Raw genomic sequence first — 13,957 nt, 5'->3', positions numbered from 1 at the left:
CATCATTGATGGAGGGAGCTGCAATAATCCGGCTAGCGTTGATATGGTGGAGAAGCTTTCTCTCCCTACAAGACAGCGCACACATCCGTACTACATTCAATGGTTTGAGAGCTCTCGGAAGCTCAAGGTAACAAGAACTACACGTGTGCATTTTACTATTGGTACATATTCTGATTTTGTGGATTGTGATGTTGTACCTATGCAAGCTTGTTCTTTGTTACTTGGTAGACCTTGGCAATTTGATAGAGAATCTGTTCATAATGGTAAAACTAATCAGTATTCTCTTATGCATGATGGAAAGAAAATTGGTCTCAAACCTATGACTCCTGAACAAATACTAAAAGATGATCTTGCTAGAGCTAGTAGAGTAAAACACGAGGAGAAACTTAAGAGTGAGAATCAGATTGTTGCTGCAGATTTTGTTCCACATAAGACTAATACTAAATCTGATTCGAACCATGCTACTGAAATTCGTTTGAAAAATCCTTGTTTGCTTGCTAGCAAATCTGATATTGCTGAACTTGATGTGGACACTACTCAATGCTATGCTATCGTTTGCAAAGAAGTTCTGTTTTCATTTGAGGATATGCCTCCTTCTTTTCCACTGCGGTTGCTAACCTTTTGCAGGAATTCATTGATGTGTTCCCACAAGATGTTCCCCCTGGACTACCACCTATCCGTGGCATAGAACACCAGATTGACTTGATTCCGGGAGCGTCGCTGCCCAACCGTGCACCATACCGTACCAATCCTGAAGAGACGAAAGAGATTCAGCGACAAATTCAGGTTCTCCAAGATAAAGGTTACATTCGTGAGTCTCTTAGCCCATGTGCTGTTCCTATTATCTTGGTACCTAAGAAGGATGGTTCTTCACGCATGTGTACTGATTGTAGAACTATTAATAATATTACCATTCGATACCAGTCATCCAATACCTCGTTTAGATGATATGCTTGATGAATTGAGTGGTTCTGTTATGTTCTCTAAAGTTGATTTGCGTAGTGGTTACCACCAGATTCGTATGAAATTAGGAGATGAATGGAAAACAGCGTTTAAAACTAAGTTCGGCTTATATGAGTGGTTAGTAATGCCCTTTGGTTTAACTAATGCACCTAGTACTTTCATGAGACTGATGAACGAAGTTTTACGTGCTTTTATTGGACGTTTTGTGGTGGTATACTTTGATGATATTCTGATTTATAGCAAATCTTTGGAGGAACATTTGGATCATTTACGTGTTGTTTTCAATGCGTTACGTGATGCGCGTTTGTATGGTAATCTTGAGAAGTGCACCTTTTGCACCAATCGAGTTGCGTTTCTTGGCTATGTTGTTACTTGCGCGGGGAATTGAAGTTGATCCAGCCAAGATTGAGGCAATTGAGAGTTGGCCGCAGCCAAAGACGGTCACACAAGTGAGGAGTTTTCTTGGCCTCGCTGGCTTCTATAGGCGCTTTGTTAAAGATTTTGGATCCATTGCTGCGCCGCTGAATGAGCTTACAAAGAAGGATGTGCCCTTTGTGTGGGGCGATGCACAACAAGACGCTTTCATGATTCTGAAAGATAAGTTAACACATGCTCCATTACTCCAACTTCCTGATTTCAATAAGACTTTTGAGCTTGAATGTGATGCTAGTGGAATTGGTTTGGGAGGTGTGTTATTACAAGAGGGCAAACCTGTTGCATATTTTAGTGAAAAATTGAGTGGGCCTAGTCTGAACTATTCTACTTATGATAAAGAATTATATGCGCTGGTTCGGACATTAGAAACTTGGCAACATTATTTATGGCCTAAAGAATTTGTTATACATTCCGATCATGAATCTTTGAAGCATATTCGTAGTCAAGCTAAGTTGAATCGTCGCCATGCAAAGTGGGTTGAGTTTATAGAGTCTTTTCCTTATGTTATCAAACACAAAAAGGGTAAAGATAATGTTATTGCTGATGCTTTGTCGCGCCGTTATACTATGCTATCTCAACTTGACTTCAAGATTTTTGGATTAGAAACCATAAAGGAACAATACTTGCTTGATGCTGATTTTAAAGATGTGTTGCTGAATTGTAAAGATGGTAGAACATGGAACAAATTCGTCCTCAATGATGGATTTGTGTTCCGTGCTAACAAGCTATGCATCCCAGATGGTTCCGTTCGTCTTTTGTTGTTACGGGAGGCGCATGGAGGAGGATTGATGGGTCACTTTGGTGTGAAGAAGACGAGAGGATGTACTTGTTGCACACTTCTTTTGGCCACGTATGCGTCGAGATGTTGAGAGATTTGTGGCGCGCTGCACTACATGTCAAAAAGCTAAGTCTCGACTTAATCCACATGGTTTATATATGCCTCTTCCTGTTCCTAGTGTACCTTGGGAGGATATTTCTATGGATTTCGTTTTGGGTTTGCCTCGTACACAGAAGGGGAGGGATAGTATCTTTGTTGTTGTGGATAGGTTTTCTAAGATGGCACATTTTATTCCATGTCACAAAACTGATGATGCTACACATGTTGCTGATTTGTTCTTTCGCGAAATTGTGCGTTTACATGGTGTGCCAAATACTATTGTTTCGATCGTGATACTAAGTTTCTTAGCCACTTTTGGAGATGTTTATGGGCTAAGTTGGGGACTAAATTGCTGTTTAGTACTACATGTCATCCCCAAACTGATGGACAAACTGAAGTAGTAAATAGAACTTTGTCTACTATGCTTGCGGGCTGTTTTGAAGAAGAACTTAAAATTGTGGGAAGAATGTTTACCTCATGTTGAATTTGCTTACAATCGCTCGCTACATTCTACCACTAAGATGTGCCCATTTGAGATTGTTTATGGTTTTGTACCACGTGCACCTATTGATTTGTTGCCTTTACCATCTTCTGTGCAAAATAATTTGGATGCTACAAACCGTGCTGAATTGATACTAAAATTGCATGAGACTACTAAAGACAACATAGCACGCATGAATACTAAGTATAAAATTGCTGGGGATAGAGGAAGAAAACATGTTGTGTTTGATGTTGGTGATCTTGTTTGGTTGCATTTGCGCAAAGATCGTTTTCCTGAATTGCGCAAGTCGAAACTAATGCCACGCGCTGCTGGTCCTTTTAAGGTGTTAGAGAAAATAAATGATAATGCATATAAACTTGAGCTTCCTGCAGAATTGGGTCCGGTTAGTCCTACATTTAACATTGCAGATTTGAAGCCTTACTTTGGTGAAGAAGAGGAGCTTTCGTCGAGGACGACTTCAATTCAAGAAGGGGGCATGATGAGGACATCCCATCTCTTGATACAACCGCTGTACCTACAGCCACACAAATACAAGGACCAATCACTCGAGCTCGTGCCAAACAACTTAACTATCGGGTACTTTCGTTTCTTGGAACAATTCCTCACATACATGAGAATATGATGCTGCCTAAATCAGATATGTTTGTTACTCTTAGGAATGATGGACCAAGCATGGATGAGGAGGACAAGCATTGGAGCATGATCACGCATGGAGGAGATGGCAGCAAGCGTTTGAGGATTGAAGATGACGCCGCAAGTGGAGATTTCAGAACTTTGAAGCCACCATAAGAAGAGATGAAGACATGGACGAAATATAGAGTTTCCCACTTCATAATTTCGTCCATAGCATGTTATGGTGCTGCGTCACCTTTAGTTTTGGGCCAGGCCCATGTCATTTTCGCAGGATTTAAGTCAGCCACTTTTTAGAGTCCGTATTGAAGGGGGAAAGGCCTTCTAGGGTTTGGTTCGACCACCATACGTATGGTTGGCCGAAACCCCACCTTTTCCTCCTTTAAATACCCCCATAGCCGTCACGTTTAGACTCGGATTTTGATTAGATTAAAAGTTAGCCATCGCTGCAACTCTCGTGTACTTCTTTTGAGGCCAACGCCCGAACAAGACCGACTATTCGGAATCCCACCTTATTCAATAAAGCTTTCATCTTTCATCCGCAATATTCTGATTGCAATATTAGTTCTTACTTGTTCTCGATTTCAGGTAGGAATTAAGACCCTCGCTGGTCGAGCTGATCGTGCATCCGCAAGATCAGTAACTCCCGGAGATTGTCCTAGCGATTGCATTGGCGCACGAGCTTTGCACGTGTAGTCGGATCGTCAAGCACGAACTCCACCAACAAATCGACGCTATCATACTCTCATCGAAAGATCGGCCACCTTTGCCCTATCACATGGTGCTGCAGGGTATCAACAACAGATGCGGGATGATGTATACGTGCAGGAGGGTGGAGCCGTCTGGCGTCATGGTGGCATCGACGGTAGATCTTGCAAGGTTAATGAGATGATCTCTCTTGAAGATGGAGTCGAGGAAGACGTCGGGAGCAACTCCTGTGGCGTGTGCGTTGGCGTGCGCTGAGAGTCTGCTTGAGTGGATGTGTTTCTCACCTGCTATTGGGCGGTTTGGGAAGACATTTAGTTTTGGATGATGTGAGTTGGTGTATTGTCACCCTTTTCATCCCACTGTAGGTATAGTAAATTTGCTTCGAGTTTGATCTTTTGTATTATTTCTTGTAAGGTTTCGTGAATAATCTAATAAAAAGCCGTGGATGCAGAAGCTGGGGCGATTTTTCCCTATTTCGAAAAAAAAAGTGTCCTAACTTGGCGTGCCAATTATGTTGGGGGCTCTTACCACGAGCTAGGTACCACGTCGATCAGCATGATGCAGACGGTCCCGATGGAACGTGCGGGATAACAAACCATATGGTGCGGCCTGGGTGCAACGCGGCGGCGACGGTGATCGTTCGATCTGTGTGTGACGGCGACGAGGCGGATCAGCGGCAGCTTTACACGCGGAGACAATGGCATGTATGAAACATGTGATCGATCTCTTGGAGGGTTAGAGCTATTTGTGGGAAGCTAAAGCTAGCTACCGAATCTAGATCGATCGTGAGAGCGCGTACGTATAGTACTACTTGCTTTAACTTTCAGGCAAATGATTGGTTAAGATTCAAGAGAATGAAAGATGCAGGGCAACCATATATGGGCATTTGCATGCATGCGCTTGATTATTCTTGCTCGTCTATGGCAAATCTATGCATCTTGCCATCAACCTCAAGTAGCAAGGGAAATAAATGAGCAGAACACTCCCCGTGCTATCCTTAATTGGGCCACAAACCCTAGCCATCGCTCGGCAGCATCTCCCGCTTCCCCTTGAAAGGACTTAGATGTAGCTTAGAGGGGTGAATAAGATGTCTAAGAAAATTGCGAATTTAGTTTAATCCTAGTGAGAAATTAAACTAGTCATGTTTCTTAAAGTAAAAATCCTAAATATGATGGGCTTACCAAGTGTACTTACAACCGATGTCTATGGGATGAGCAATTACAGAAAATGTGGCAATGAGTTCAAATGCTATACAAGATATATCAATACTAGCAAGTCTGTTTCTCCCCGTGTCGCTCCTACCCAAGGCGACACGGCTGAGGGTAGGCGCCACCTCCCCCCCCCCTCCCCCCAATCCTCATCACCCGTGGTTGCCATTGGAGGACACCGTCGGGGTAAAGCCCGGGCTATCAACGGCGTGAGGGTGGGCTAGTTTCTCGCGGCAGCATCGAAGGTCCTGGGTGGTGGACTTTTCCCCAGTGTACGTCGGCTGGGTCAGGTAAGTGGTGGAGGCGTACCTTCGTCGTTCTCCCGCGGAAGCGGTCGATGTTAATGTAAGTGTTTATCTGGTAGTTAGCCTCACGTTTATCTAGTGTGCATCACAAAAAACCCTAACCATGTATGTTGTAATATGTTGTTGATGTATAAAGAGGCAGAGGCCACATGTATTGTGTGCATCCGAAGCCAATCTAGTGTTTGCACTTTCATGGGATCATAGCTTATCATCAATCCAACTACTCTCGCTCGCCTTTTCTCCATGTCGTCCTCCAACACCATTGTTCATACCTTTGTCTCACTATTGTGCAGTTCGAGCAACTTCGTAATGGTTGTCTTGTTCATGTCGGTCTTCTCGGTGTGCCCAATCTCTCACAAATTTTTCACTATAAGTTGTATCGGGAGAACTACATCTTTTGGAAAACCATGGTTGTCCCAATACTGCGTGGGCCTGATCTGATGGGTGTCTTGGAAGGCTCCAAGGTGTCCTAAAGCTGTTGGTAACCACGGTCGTCCCAATACTGCGTGAGCCTGATCTGATGGGTGTCTTGGATGGCTCCAAAGTGTCCTAGAGCGGTTGGTCGGTGCTATGGTTGAAGTATGTCCAGCGGGTGCAGAATGAAGCACTAATGGTTAGTCTCCTTGGCACCATGTATGTCGAAGTACTCGGGCAGGTAACACTGCTCACATCGGCACGTGTCGTATGGGTGGCACTGGAGAGTATGTTCTCGTTCGAGGATACCTCCAAAGTTATGCAGATCTGTATGCAACTTACTCATCTGAGCAAGGGACATATGTCGATGCCAGCGTACTTCTAGAACGTAAAGAACCTCACTGATACAATGGCTAGAATCGGAAAACCGCTTAGTGATGATGAAAAAGTCATAGAATATCTCTTGTCAGGGCTTGATGAGAGTGTGACGGTCTAGATTCAATCTCGGCAAGAGCAGATTAAATCATCATGAGTGATGCATATGCTTTATTGATCAACCAAGACACTAGCTAGTGTTGCTCGGGTGTATCTCGGTGCCAATCTCCCCACCAGTGGAAAATCTTGGAGGTTAGAACCGAACAGATTGTGGTGGTGATGGAACCAATCTACATGGATGCCAATTAATTGGGACTCCAAGCGCAGAGCGATGTAGAAAGCGTGTTTTCCCCACAAGAGTGACTCGGGGGTTTATATATTTAACTCTCGGGTAAACTTTAGAATTACACTTCTCTTTCCTCTTCAAGCAACTTAAATAATAAAAAAGTGTTGCCTTATGTCCCCAACTCCACCAAGTGGTTGTCGAGCACAAGGTTTTGTATTAGAATTGAAAATAAATATGCAAATGATATAACTAAAGTAAACATGCAACAACTAAAGTAAACTAAATGCAATACAAAAGTAAAGTGGTATGGTGATGGAAGTGGTGTAAACTAGATTAAAGGACTAAAGGCAAGTATGATACATGTTTTGTTGTATTTTTTGAATAAATGAGGTGCTGATTTTTTTTTAAAAAAAGTGTGTAAATGCAAGTAAAATGTGTTTCTTGTGATTAAAAATGGATTGGGGTTCATGGTTTCACTTGTCTACCCTCTTATGAACACGATGGAATCAGAACAACTTGAAAGAAGGCATAATATTGATGTAACTTCATAGTGTGTTTGACAAGTATTCATATGGGCATCACGTCTGGTTGTTGAGATGATGTAACACATTCCACTAATACTCCTCCAATTTTAGAAAACTCCACAAACTAGATTTAAGATGAATAGAGTATTGACTTTTCTTTTATGACATGATGTTGAATATTAAATATGCTACCTCAAAAGATATGAGATCACCGTTGCTGTCACTTGGTGATAGTAACATGCATTCATTTATCCCTAGTGAGGTAACAACGGAAAGTCAAAAACCATAGGAGGACCCAAAATTTCTATCATTTGCTAGTTCCATACTACTCGTGTTGTTCCAACTAATGCACACACCCCCCTTCTCAAGCCCTATCATACTAGTCGGATCAAATCTTGTAATCAAGAACGAGGTAAATATTATACATATACTCATACATCAAACACAATTGAAAAATTGCAATATCAAATACCAATCTTTGCCCTCGTTGCTGGCCCAGGTGACATCCAAGTTCTCTAGGTCTTGATTTTCGATAAAAACTTGCATAGAAAAAATCCCAGGTCCTTTTGAGTTTGTGAAGGTCGATGAAAGTCAAAAATACGCAAATCAGGGTTTTCCTGCCTTTGGAGTTATAATAAAAATAGAAGGAATATTTTAGGAAAACAATATTGAACCGAACTCAATGCATCACCATTGCTTGGTCATTTAAAAATGTATGAGAATAACAACTTTCATCTTTTAGATTTACCAAATGCATATCCGGACTTAATGTCATGTATTAACTTGTTGGTTCATAAGTCAGATGGAGCTCTTGGGTTGAACTTTAAGACTACTTCTACTCTTGGATTAGGGAAATGTAAGCCTAGGCCTCTAGCTAGTACATACACACTACGCATACATGTTTCTTTCATTGTAGCAAAAGAGATTTACACTTCATTTTATTCTTTGTTCATTAAGAGTTCGCCACTGGATGAACAACTGAAGGCCAAGCAATAATCACTTCTTCATCGTAGACTTGTTACCCTTGATGAAATGAGTTTCATGGTGGTCGAGGGATTGTGTGAGTCAAACTGTGTGATTTTACACTTTATCATGAAAACCTATGTGATGGATATACGTATCAAAACTTATTTGGATCGCTTCTAACTTTTGTGGTGCTACGATGATGTATGAGTATGATGCTATGTTACATGATATATTCGAATTTGTGCTAGGATTTATGTAATTTCCATTGGTAATCTATGATTTCTACTAATTAACGTAATTAACTAAAAACATCATGCTAAAATATAGCACCACAAAAGATCATATGGGGCACTAATTTTGTGTCGTGCACGCAATTACATATACATGAACAACAAATAGTTTCGGCCCACAAACACCTAGCACGGCGCCTATGGTGTGCCCTCCCGCACATTTGTATCCCAGTGTTAGCTTTATCTGCAGCACTTGAACAAGCTTGGCGTGTCACCATACGCTGCGCAAAAAAGCGTCGGATCTGCACTTTTCTCGATGCGGTTATCCCTGGCGGCTCTTTTGTCGGGTTCTAGTTGTTGCCGGCATGAGTCGGCACTGGGAAAAGCTCGTGGTTCACATGGTGGTTAGGCATTCCTCCTGTGCGAATAAGGCGTAGGCAAGGGTCCATGTCACCATTTGTAGCTTGTTTTACCGTAGGGTAGGGTGGCGGCTCCGAAGAGCAGAGTACGAGTCTTGCGCCCGACAGGCTGTAATTGGTGTTGTCGGGCGCGAGTGTTTTCTTCCTTACCATGTTGAGGTCATGTGTTATCATAGTTGTGTATTCAATGTATTATATATGTTTGTTTATGGTTTTGATTCCCTATCTTGTATCAACTTTGATAATACACGTGATACCGAGGAGGGAGGTAAGACTTTTGGAGAAAATAAAACATAGATGCCATATCATGACAAGAAATGCATATATCTTTGTAATAGACCTAGCCTTATTCATATAAATTAGTTTCCGTGTGAATCTGAGTTAGATTGATGTTACAAGTGAGCTAACTTCATTAGCTCGGTAGGCCGGCCGTAGTGTCCATAACAATATGGTCTTTTCTTTCTTTCCAAGAGTCGTGCATGACTCCTCCCAAAAAATATCAAAAAAAGTGAGCCATGCATGCATGTTTGGCCTTTGTCGATCAGTTTAATTAGCTAGGGTGTAGTTGTTGCATGTGGCCTCGACTATATATATTTCCTTGAATTTTTGCTGCACTGATAGTTGTCTGTTAGCTCTCCAGCTGGTCCCATGCACCGCTAGGCCATTTTCAGCTAAACCAAAGTCTTTAGCTTTGTCCGCACCCCTGAACTAACCAAACATGCATACATATATACAATGCTTCTTTTCGCAAAATAAATATAAACAATGCTTCTTCCAATCCTCATCCACCGTGCATTGTTCTTTGCTCACATTTCGTGGCAATTGCCAATAAAGCAGGAGCAACCACGACAAACAAAAAGTGAGAAGATCAGCACCATGCATCTGCTATAGTCTATAGATGCAAAATCAATCAACGTCATTTCCAGAACCAGTATCTAGATCGATGCAAGTGTCGTCACCGGAAATAAGAAACCCTTTGCTTTTTTTGACTCTGGCGTCCACTGCGCTGCATTTGATTCTTTTCCAGCTAGCTAGCTAGCTGAGAAGCAAGATATGTTTGTATTTGCCGACCTTAAGCTGTTTATATATTTTTCAAAAACAAGTTGTTTAGCTAGGTAGCCCAGATGCATGGACACTGAACAAGAAAGGCAGTACGTCACCATCAGCTGCACAATTAATTCGCAGCTTGTGGTGTGTCCATATACATGAGTGACAAGAGCTTTGTTTCTTTTTTGAGTGTCATTTTAATAGACGGTAATCAAGATTAAATTAAAGAACCATGATGGCTACTGTCTAGTAGTTTAAAATCTTACTCAATTGAGAGAAAAACCCAGCTACTAGCTCCGGCTCGAGCAGTGCGACATGGCTGGTTTGGGCAAGAGCTATCGCGAAGGTTGCATGCACTTGACCGGACTTGGTCGCTGTCAAAAGCTCACCGGCCTCATCGTAAGCTTAAGAGTTTTTGGTTGACTTGCAATTATATTGGAGTATTCAGAGATGTTCCTGTTCGTAAATTTGTTTGCAGTTTGCAAGGTCGGCTAGCCAGGAAGACATCAGCAAATGATTTTAAAAAAGCAGCAAATGATTTATGTTCATTTGATGGTCGATTCGGATCACGTATTGCATTGTGGCGAGCTAGTCTCCCAACGAGGTAGTAGCCGCGTAGTAGGTGTCCCAACAATTTGTATTCCTTTTTTTTAGTGGAGAGGACTTGGTAGTGACACTAGTGGCGAGCAATGCAGAGGTTTTTCTTTTGTATGGATAAAAAAAGAAGAATAGTGTCGAGTTGATGTGTAGGTGGGGCAGGTAGAATTATGAACATGGATTGGTAAAGATGACATATTGGTAGTTTTATTTTACACCATGGTGAGTAATGCTACCACCACTAGGGTCTTTAGAAATTATACTACCTCTATCCATAAAAAGATGTCGAACGTTTGTCTAATTTAGATGTATCTAGATACGTTTTAGTGTATAGGTACATTGAAATCGAGACAAATCTCCAACATCCTTTTATGGACTGAGGGAGGTTTAGAAAGTATAAGGCGTTGTTTGTAACTCAATTGCATGCTTAATGTCTGAACCGGCTATCACCCTTCCCGACCGAACCGGTTGTCTCGCTCCTTGCCACCCTTACACAACCACCATCGCCGCCGATCATGTCATCACCATTGGTAATTTCTCTAACTCAAGGGCATAGTAGTCTTCTCTGGTGCTACCGGTGCCATGTGCGGTTGATGTTTCCATCTCGAGGGAGCAAATAAATCACGAATATATTGTATGGTTAGAAAATCATCTAAATTAACTATTGAAATAAATATATTTCCTAGCTTATTTCATTAGTTTGGACATTTGGAATAGTTGGTTAGTGCATTAATTGTATATGGTATCAGACCAAAAGAGGTCTCACGTTTATGACCTTGCTCACACAATGTTAGAAAAAAAAAGATTATGCGGCCTATATCAAACCCATACTAAGGACTAAAATAGCCTAGACGTGGGAGGGAGTGTTAAAATAAATATATTGTCTATCCCCTTTCCATAAATTTGGAATTCTACAATAGTTGGTTAGTCCATCAATTTTATATTAATTACATTAGCCAAGAAAGCTTGAGATAACTTTTAGATTTAACTTTCATGGCTCTTTTGATTCGTGGGATTTTCATAAGATTTATGTAGGATTGAATTCCAATGGAAAATTTTCCTGCAAAAGGTTTTGGATTCATGGGATCATACTTCATTGGAACTAGTCTCATAAATATTAGTGTAAATTTTAAGGGAAATAGCATTTTCAACCTCCTAGAAAATTACTTCGCTACCATAACAAAAAGTTTATCTGTCATAGGATTTGTTTGACAGGACATCCCAATCCTATATGTTTTCTAGTACTCCTATAATTTTCATGTGCTATGATTGAAAGGAGCCTCTCATCACATAAATGCGATCTTTAATTTTACACGTCGATTTGCATGAATACTTTTCTTAGGTCTAAATGTTGACGTCCTTTCTTACAGCATAGGCCCTTAGATTGAGATAGCTTTTAGGTTTAACTTTCATGGCTCTTTTGATTTGTGAGATTTTCAGAAGATTTATGTATGATTTAAATCCTATAGAAAATTTTCCTGCAAAAGGTTTTGGATTCATGGGATCATATTTGATCGGAACTAATACCATGAGAATCTCGTAGTAGCATTTTGAACCTCACATAAAATTACTTCTACGATCAAAAGGAGTTTATGTTTTCTTAGGATTTAATTTGACAGGACATCCCAATCCTGTATTGTTTCTACTCCTATATTTTTCCTATGCTATGATCGAACGGAGACTTTGTACTTCCTCATCACATAAATGCGCTCTTTCATTCTAAACATTGATTTACACGAATACTTTTCTTAGGGCTAAACGTTGGTGTCCTCAGCAGTCAAGTATTCTTACATAAAAACCCCGCATCCACAAATGTAACCATAAAGCAAGGTCCTTAAATGAAAAATCTTACTCAAATGAGAGATAAACCCAGCTACTAGCCCCGGATTGAGTAGTGCAACATGTCCGGTTTTGGCAGGTTCCATGCACATGGCTGGACTTTGTCGATGTCAAAAGCTCACCGGCCTTGCCATAAGCGTATGAGTTTTTGTTTGACTTGCAAATAGATTTCAGTATTCAGATACGTTTGTTTGTTTTTTGTATGCAATTTGCCATCAAGGTCAGTTAAATAACTGAGGCGTGCTTATGGTGAGCCACCTAATGAGGTGGTAGGTGTCTTAAAGTTGCAATTTTGAATAATTCTTGAACACATAGGAGATGAGACTTTTCCCCTCTTAGAATAGGAGAGGACTTGTTAGTGACACAAGCGACGAGGACAGCAGAGGTTTTTGCATGGACAAAGAAAAAGAATGCAGTCAAGTTGATGTGTAACTCGGGCAGTTAGAATTATGAATGTGGATTGGTAAAGATGACATATTGGTAGTTCTATTTTACATCATGGTGAGTAGTGCTGGTTAGTACAAGTTATACTATCTTTTAGGTTTAATTTTATGGTTCTTTTCATTCGCGGGTTACAAGATTTGTGTAGGATTGAAATCCTATGAAGAATTTCTTGCAAAAGCATGGGATCATATTTCATCATAGCTAATCCGGTAAGAACCTTGTATCCTAAATTTTAAAGGAAAATATCATTTTGAACCTCATAGAAAATTATTCGCAACAATCAAAAATAATTTATCTTTTTATAGGATTTAATTTGATGGAACATTCTAATTCCATATTTTTTCTGCTATGAATGAACGGAACCCTTGTACTTTCTCATCACATAAATGTGCTCTTTCATTTCAAACCTCGATTTACATGAATATTTTTCTTCGAGCCAAACGTTGCCATCCTCAACGGTTAAATATTTTTAGAGCATCTCTAATAGAGTTCGTAAACAGCCCAAAAGCGAATAATAACCGCTAGTTTAGGGGTTCGGTTCGAAAAGGGGCGCAGATCAACGATCGTATACTAGTCAAAACCGAAAAAAAAAAATCGGTCCGAGACCGAAACCCCAACTCGGCCGGTATTTGTAGGGGTCGAACGAGCGAACCGAATGCAACCCGAACGAAACCCCTAGTTTGCGCGCGACGGAACTTCCACCTCCTCCCAACAACTGCCACCGCCGCCGATCTGCGTGCCCTCACCGTCCTCTGCGCCGCCGTCGCCCGATCTCGGCGGCATGAGTCTCGAATCGACCCTTCGGTCACCGGAGCTAGCTAGAGGGCCCCGCCACCCTCTCCCATGGCCGTTGGAGCTCCCTCCACCCCAACCACCCTCGTCACCCCCGCCGACGTCGTGAGCCTGGTCGCGTCCACGAGTTTCCTGAAGCGGCATCGCACGAGAACACACATGGTCCCACAAACTGGTGTTGCGGCCACCGGTGCTGCTGCCAAAGCAATGAAGCAACTATTGCCCGAAGAGAGGGAGATCGTGATGATGCACACAAAGGACATGAATGAGCAACAAATGGTGTGTTGGAAGGAGGGCCTCAGCGGAGATCATGGAGAGACAAAGACTAGCTCGTGAAGGGGTAAGTGGTGGTGCATCATGGAGGCGGTGGTGATGATTGTGACGACGGTCCTACCT

This window comes from Lolium rigidum, chromosome 1 (assembly GCF_022539505.1).
Source record: "Lolium rigidum isolate FL_2022 chromosome 1, APGP_CSIRO_Lrig_0.1, whole genome shotgun sequence".
In the NCBI taxonomy this organism is placed as follows: Eukaryota; Viridiplantae; Streptophyta; class Magnoliopsida; order Poales; family Poaceae; genus Lolium; species Lolium rigidum.
The sequence above is the reverse complement of the archived record's forward strand: the minus strand, read 5'-3'. Positions refer to the sequence as shown.